The sequence below is a fragment of the Molothrus aeneus genome (assembly GCF_037042795.1).
Source record: "Molothrus aeneus isolate 106 chromosome Z unlocalized genomic scaffold, BPBGC_Maene_1.0 scaffold_55, whole genome shotgun sequence".
In the NCBI taxonomy this organism is placed as follows: Eukaryota; Metazoa; Chordata; class Aves; order Passeriformes; family Icteridae; genus Molothrus; species Molothrus aeneus.
The window spans coordinates 108,818-117,332 of NW_027098762.1; the positions used below are offsets into that span (position 1 = coordinate 108,818).

At 45.4% G+C, this 8,515-nt stretch overlaps 1 long non-coding RNA gene across 1 annotated transcript; it reads right to left on the reverse strand.

The window, feature by feature from the left end:
* Window positions 1-6,875: 6,875 nt before the first annotated feature.
* Window positions 6,876-7,330, reverse strand: LOC136569540 (uncharacterized). Its single transcript, XR_010785372.1, has 3 exons — window positions 7,225-7,330; window positions 7,119-7,146; window positions 6,876-7,031 (listed from the first exon to the last, which is right to left on the reverse strand). It is a non-coding gene; the product is annotated as an uncharacterized lncRNA (long non-coding RNA).
* Between the last annotated feature and the right edge of the window lie 1,185 nt (window positions 7,331-8,515).

Here is an 8,515-nt window from a genome sequence, read left to right on the forward strand (position 1 = left end):
TGTTTTTAGTTTATTTTAAGTTTATTTTAATTTTTTAATTTTATTTTTGACTTAATGTTTATTTTAAATTTTTCTATTTTTAAAGCTTTTTATTTTATTTTAAAAATTTTATTTACTTATTATTTTTAATTTTTCTATTTTTAAAGCATTTATTTTTTATTTTTATTTTTTATTTAAATTTTATTTTTCTTTTTTCTATTTTTAAAGCTTTAATTTTATTTTTTAATTTTATTTTTTATTTTTCTATTTTTAAAGCTTTCTGTATTTTTCTAATTTTTTTATTTTTAATTTTTCTATTTTTAAAGGTTTTTAGTTTTTTTTATTTAGTGCTGCCCAGACCAACTCAAGCTGGTGATTGTGGTGGTGTTTGAGGGTCTTGCATTACGGCACTACCTTTTATGGAATGATTACAGCACTTTACAGCACTTTACAGTTTTTATTTTGTTTTTCATTTACTTTAAATTACTTTTGTTTTTTTCATTTTACTTAATTTTTATTTTTAATTTATATATTTTTAAAGCATTTTTATTTTTTTAATTTTATTTTTAATTTACTTATTATTTTTAATTTTTCTATTTTTAAAGCTTTTTTTTAATTTTATTTTTTATTTAATTTCTATTTTTACTTTTTCTATTTTTAAAGCTTTTATTTTATTTTTTTAATTTTATTTTTTATTTTTAATTTTTCTATTTTTACAGCTTTTATTTTATTTTTCTATTTTTTATTTACTTAGTTTTAATTTTTCTATATTTAAAGGTTTTTATTTTATTTTTTTAATTTTATTTTTTATTTACTTACTATTTTTAATTTTTCTATTTCTAAAGCTTTTTATTTTAATTTTTTAATCTTATTTTTATTTTAGTTTTAATTTTTCTATTTTTAAAGCATTTATTTTTTATTTTTATTTTTTATTTAATTTTTATTTTTAATTTTTTTATTTTTAGAGCTTTAATTTTATTTTTTAATTTTATTTCTTATTTTTCTATTTTTATAGCTTTTATTTTATTATTCTAATTTTATTTTTTATTTATTTTTTATTTTTAATTTTTCTATTTTTAAAGCATTTATTTTATTTTTTAATTTTATTTTTTATTAAATTTTTATTTTTAATTTTTCTATTTTAAAAGATTTTATTTAATTTTTTAAATTTAATTTTTTATTTTTTATTTTTCTATTTTTAAAGGTTTTTAGTTTTTTTTATTTAGTGCTGCCCAGACCAACTCAAGCTGGTGATTGTGGTGGTGTTTGAGGGTCTTGCATTACGGCACTACCTTTTATGGAATGATTACAGCACTTTACAGCACTTTACAGTTTTTATTTTGTTTTTCATTTATTTTAAATTAATTTTGGTTTTTTTAAAATTTTATTTAATTTTTATTTTTAATTTTTTTATTTTTAAAGCATTTTATTACATTTTATTTGGTGCTGCCCAAACCTGCTGTAGTGCATTTTTATACTTTGTAATACTTTGAAGTCATTTTGTTTTGTATCCCCATATTTTTCCCAAATGGTTTATCCCCAACTGTACCCCCCTCCTTCTACCTGTGTTATCCCTCTCCCGGGATGAGATCATCCCCAAATGCCCACCCTGGCTCTCTGTCAATCACTCAGCCTCCCATTCCCTCCATCCAGAAGTTTCGGTCCAAGTCGTCGAGTGATGAGCCAGAGGCCAGGGGTCAGCCCCCCAAGCCTTGCCCCATACGCTGTCCTATATGTCTATCCCCCAGCATCCATCCCTTAGGGTCACTTAATGGTTGGTAAAATGTTATCTACTTTTGGTTTCCACCTCCCTTTAAAGGTGACCTTGACACATCTCCCAGGGCTCTCGGCAGGAGCCCCCTGAGGTGCAGGAGCTCCTTTGGGATTCCTAATAAAACCTTGGATTAACCCCTGCTAAGAGTCGGCCCTTTATCATCTACCGCTGTCTCTGGTGTCTCTTGTGCTGCACAGGGGCCCAGCCCAGGTGCCCTCAGCACCCGTGGGGCACAGAGAGTGTCTCCCCCCAGCCCAGGTGCCCTCAGCGCCCGCGGGGCACAGAGAGTGTCTCCCTGCCAGCCCAGGTGCCCTCAGCACCCTCGGGGCACACACACAGAGAGTGTCTCCCTGCCAGCCCAGGTGCCCTCAGTACCCTCAGGGCACTGAGAGTGTCTCCCCCAGCCCAGGTGCCTTCAGCACCCTCGGGGCACACACAGAGAGTGTCTCCCCCAAGCCCAGGTGCCCTCAGCACCCTCGGGGCACACACAGAGAGTGTCTCCCCCAAGCCCAGGTGCCCTCAGCACCCTCGGGGCACACACAGAGAGTGTCTCCCCCCAGCCCAGGTGCCCTCAGCACCCTCGGGGCACAGAGGGTGTCTCCCCGCTCTCGGCCGTGTCGGGGCTGCCCCCCCAGTGTCTGCCGACTCGGGACCAGCCGAGGGTTACTGAGAGGCTCGCACAAACCCGCTCGGCCGCTGATTGTGGTGATGAGGGTCCCCAAGACGAGGGAAGAGACGAGAATCTTGACTCCACCTTTCAGAAGGCTGAAATATTATTTTATGATCTCTATTATATTAAAAGAAAATGAGATAGTAGAACTATACTAAAAGAGCAAGGAGACATCAGAGAGCTGGAAAGGAATGAATAATAAAACCCTGGGACTGCTCACAGCCCCGACGCAGCTGGACCATGATTGGTCATCAAGTAGAAACAATGCACAGGAGACTAATCTAAGATGCCCCTGTTGCTAAACCATCTCCAGCCCACACTCCACAGCCACCAGATTGTTACTGGTTCCATTTCTGTTCTGAGGCTTCTCAGGAGAAAAATCCCAGCAAAAGGATTTTCATCAAACACGTCAGTGCCAGGTGATGGCACAGGCAGCATGGGCTGGCAGAGGTCACTGTGTCATCCCTGCCAGCCCAGGTGTCACAGCAAGGAGGAGAGAGTTCACCCTGTGCTCACCCTGCAATACAGAGCAATACAACACAACACACATATTAACACAAGATGATAACCTTTTTCTATTTTCATTACATGTGGATTTATTGTTATAGGAAACCCAAACCAACAAAAGCACACAAAAAACAACACTCATCTACCATTAACACCCCCTTCAAATGACACATGAAGTCACCATCCCTCTCATCACAACTGCTAAATTACACCCCAGCAATCATTGGTCCTCGGGAACGTGGTTCCCGGGAGCCTCAAAAAAATCCTCCTGCTTGACAAAAAAACCCCGGTCCCTGGACGGTCCGCACCCAAACTTTGGTGATGAACATCGCCTCACAGACTGACCGGGACCGAGGAAAAAAAAAAAAACCAGCCGGGGGGGGGGCGGGGGGGCAACCCAGCTGGGGATTTTTTATTCTAAATTTAAAAATGAGTTGAAAAACTTGAAAAGCAAAAGTCACACACACAAGGTTAAATCCAGTAATCCAGTCAGCATGCACTGACACATGCAGAGACGAGCAGACGCAGACAGACACAGACACGTGCTCTCACACACGCTCACACACTCTTCCCACTTACACGCTCGCTGCGGCCCTTACTCGAGACGCTGAAAAACGTGCTGTGACACATCTTCTGGCTGCGCTCCTTGACGTCAAATGGTAGATTCTGGGGAAATCGGCAGCCTCGGGGACCTGTGAGACGACAGGAAGCGGGTCAACGAGTGGCTATCTGACAGCTAGGACTTGTCTCCACTCTGGACCAATAAGTTTTCTACCCAAAATCCCATAAAGGACAGATGAACAGTAAAGTTTTTATAACTCTTCTACCTAACTGTGACTATGTGCCCCGGCAGGGCAGCTCCAACCATAAGTGGTACAATATAAATACACACAACAATGTAAGTCGATGCATACAGTGCAAGTGTACATAGAGTGTAGGTACATACAGTATAAGCCAGCACAGGTACACACAATATAAAAGCCAGGACTTGAGATAACTTGCTGGAAGATGAATTCTTGAGTCCTATACCCTTGAGAAGATAGAACCTATAGAAGTACTGCAGTCACATGAGGAGGGTGCAAGACACTCCCTCTAGCAGTCCAAGAGAATGGCATAGAAAAAAAGGCACTACCAAAGCTGGTAGTGAGAAGGAAGATGGATGAGAACATCTTGTCCGTTTGAGACATTCCTGTCTCAAAGAGTAAAAATGTAAAGATGCCAGAATAAGGGATATCCAGAAAGGAACGTGAGTAGAATACGGCCTATGTGGCACAGAATAGTGCCGATAAAGCATCGAGACGTAACAAAGGCCTATGACATGGAAGACAACGGACACAGACACAGACAACATAACATAGACACAGACGACATAACACAGAGACAAGTGGCAACTGCCTGGCACTGTCCCCTTAGGGACCCGAGATGCCTAGCGCAAGATGAGCCAGAGGCTGATGATGCCAAAGGCAAGGAAGCCGTATGACGATAGCACGTGATGATGAAATGTAACTCATTAAAAGAAGTTAGTGCCACAGCAGTTAAGAGGATGCTCGAGAGGCTCAGCGAGCCTAGAGAAGGAAGCGGACTGCCGGGTGACCGTGGCCGTAGCTCCGGACCTGAAGGCGAGCTCCTCGGGGGAAAGATCCGTGACAACGTCGGGTCGAGGAAGGCGGACGACACAAAGTTCACGAGAATCCTGAGATGGGTCGGAACTGCCCTGCCTGGCAAAGGCTCTGGTCAGGCTGAGGAGAAACCCTCTCCCTTTACTTCCAGAGAGCCTGTCCCACTACAGACCTCTCCACCAAGCTGACATCAAATTGCCCTCTGCGATAGTAAAGGTTTTTCCCCTTCTCCCAACCACTGGCCCCGACACTTAGCTTTTGGAAAAGGAGCAGACAAAATCCATCCTCGGTCGGACGTGGATGTTGAAACGTGCTCCGTGTGTGCTTCGGTGCTGTCGTTTCCAACCTTTGGCTACGAGGCTCCTCAGGGTACCTAAGACAAAACAGAAAACCTGACTATTGCCCTCAACAACAGTAACCCCCAGGGCTCCCCCGCACCCCTGCCCCGGCTCACCTCAAATCTTGATTTGACTCCAGAGGGTGCCCAGAAGATACCTGCAAAAAGAAAAGGTACACCCTTAGCATGCTGCTGTGTAACGCTCACCTATGAGTCAGCCTGCCTAAACGCCGACTCACCTGTCCTCCTCCGTTCCTTGGCATGCCTAGGGCAGTGATAGCACCTGCAAAGAAACAAAGCAGAAAAGCATGCTGAGACACTGTGAAAACACAACCTCCCAAATCTGACAAGGATGCCACACTGATACCTTAAGCTGCACACACCTGGAATGGGCATGCTCGGCCAGGATAGATGGCAAGCGGACCACCTAAAATAAAAAAAAAAAGTGGAGATACTTAGAGCTGCACCAGAAACTGAGACATCAGCAAAAACAACTGCTTCTGTACACTACTCAATGCTCACCTCGCTCACTCGGCCTTGACTGCTGCTCTCTGCTTTGACTTCCTAAAAAGTGAGACAAAGAAGACTGCTGTAACAGCCATCATTTATGCTCCCTCTACAGAGACAAACAGTGACTGACCTGCTCGGGGGAATCCCCTCACCCGAGATGGGGGGCTCTGCCCTGGATTTTATCCTTCTGCACCTGAAAGAAAGGACAAAAATCAAAGAGCTGCAGGATAACTTAAGAGCTCCAGACATCTTGTGCCCATCTACAAATCCCACCTAGAGTCCAACTACACCCCACATTACAAACATCGAGTCCCCGGGACTTCGCCTATTGCACCAGGCTATGCAGCAGGGCAGAGCAGCTCCAGCACAAATGTGTGCGCAGATACCCGTGACACAGGACAGGACAAACAACGGGGACACAACAGGAACAGAAATCTCTGGGTAAGGAAAATGACAGCGAGCACCGAGAGAACGCAAAATTAGAAGACCGAGGTGAAACTGATGGCGGGCTGATGAAGTTCAGAGAACCCTGGAGGAACAAGATGCTAACTGAATGATTTATTCCAAGAACTGCAAAGATGGATGCCCGAGAATCCTACGGTCAGAAGCCTCTACCTGTACCCACATTCTTACAAGTCCTAATCCATCATAACAGAACCTTGCAGGGTGCAGCTGTCCATACAGCTCAGAACAAGACCTGAAAAGACATCTGACTGGATGCTTCGAAAAAGAGTTGCTATTCTGATATCTGTCTGAGCTACCAAGTTAAAAGTTCCATGGCATCGGTGCCAGGGCAAGGAACGCTGAGAGTACAGATGCTAAGACTGGTGCCAAGGTTTCTGACAGGCCCCTCAAAGGGCTATGATAAAAGACATGAGATATCCAACAACACAGAATACACAAAAGACAAGTGACACAATACACACCGGGACTGCTCTGCCCTGCTCACCTCAGCACTGGGATCGAAAGTGAGATTTTGCTTTTATGGGGCCTAAGGGGCCACTTCATGGACACTCCTCACCTCCAAACCTACTCACCTCCAAAGCGGACTCAAACCCCCCCCTCCCAGTAATTCCCAAACCAGCACCCTGCTTTCATCCCCCCTGGGGGTCGTGGCCCTCTACTTCTCTCTCAGACATCCGGGGATGCCGGTCTCAGGTGCGAAGAAAGGAAACCTCGTCAGCTGGGAAGGTCCGGCTGGCACCGGGCTGGTGTCTCTTAGAGAGCTATATTAAAGAAAACCAAACATCAATGCCGGATCGTGGCACCACATCGGCCAAAACCCCACAAGTCTGCTACTCACCGTGCTCCTAAGAACGCTCAGCTGCTCGGGCCGCACGCTTCGGGCACGCTCGGAGACCGAGGCCGTCGTCACAGGGGATGCCTGGGTTAAGAGGAGATGAGGTGATTTGGCATGGCTGAAACCTGAGTGGACCCTCGCTCCTCCCCCCTACTTCCCTGACTCACCACAACTCCTCAGCACTTGCCGGAGGCCACCTGGATGGCACCTTTAAATAGAAAAGTTCAGGGCTTCATCACCAAGTCCTGTAATGCATCCACAGGGCTCACATTTGCAGGAAACCCGGTGCATCGGCCGGTTGGTGACGGGGGCTTGGCATACTCCGAGTGGATTGCCTAAAGCGCACAAACGAGAATGGAAGCTTAGAGCTGCACCAGAAATTGAGACCTGAGCAATAACAACTACTTCTCTCCACTGCTCACCTTGACTGCTGGTATCCACATTTGCTTCCTAAAAAGAAAGACAAAGAACAGTGCTGTAACAGATGCATCATTTACACTTCTGCTGCAGAGACAAACGGGGCCTCACCTGCGCGGGGGAAACCCCTCACCCGGGATGGGGCCCTCTGGCACACATTTAATCCATCTGAATCTGAAAAAAAGTTAGGACAAGACTCAAACTGTTGCAGGATAACTTAGGAGCTCCAGACATCTTGTGTCCATCTACAAATCCCATCTAGAGTCCAACTACACCCCACATTACAAACTCCCAGGGACTTCTCCTACTGCACCAGGCTATGCGGCAGGGCAGAGCAGCTCCGGCACAAATGTGTGCTGACACCCGTGACACGGGACAGGACGTGACAGACAGGGGGGACACAACAGGGACAGAAAGCTCCTGGCAAGGAAAGTGGCTGCAAGGACTGAGAGAATGCAAAAGGAGATGACCGAGGTGAGACTGATGGCAACCTGATGAGGCTCAGAGAACCCTGGAGGAAGATGCTGGCTGAAGGATTTATTCCAAGAACTGCAAAGATGGATACCCAGGAATCCTACGGTCAGAATCCTCTCCCTAACCTCGCATTCTTACAAAGCCTAATCCGTTGAAATGGAGCATTGAGGAGCACGGCTGTCCGTACAGCTCAGAACAAGACCTGAAAAGCCACCTGACCGGATGCTTCCAAAGAGAGATGCAATTCTGATGCCTGTCGGAGCTCCTGAGTCAAAAGTTCAATGGCCTGGGTACCAGGCTGAGGAACACTGAGATCACAGATTCTAAGAATGGCGCCAAGGTTTCTGACAGGCCCTTCACAGGGCTAAGATAAAAGACATGAGATACCCAAATATCACATAATACACAAAAGACAAGGGACACGATACACACCGGGACTGCTCTGCCCTGCGCACCTCAGCACTGTGATCAAAAGTGAGACTTTCCTTTTACGTGGCCTAAGAGGCCACATCTTGGCTACCCTCATTTCCAGAGACAACTCAACCCCCCCCCCCCTCAGGAGCCCCGACCCAGGACCCCACTTTCATCCCCTCTGTGGGTCGTAGCCCTCGACTTATCTCTGGGACATATGGAGATGCCAGTCCATGTCACGTGCGAAGGAAGGCCGCCTCGCCAGCTGGGAAGGTCCTGCTGGCACCGGGCTGGTGTCTCTTAGACAGCTATATCAAAGGAAACCAAACATCAATGCCAGATCGTGGCACCACATCGGACAAAACCCCACAAGCCTGCTACTCACCCTTCTCCTAAGAAGGCCCAGCTCCTCGGGCCGCATGCTCCGGCCGCGCTCGGAGGCCGACGCCATCGTCGTGGGGTACGCCTGGGTTAAGAGGACAGGAGGGGACATGGCATTGCTGAAACCTGAGTGGAC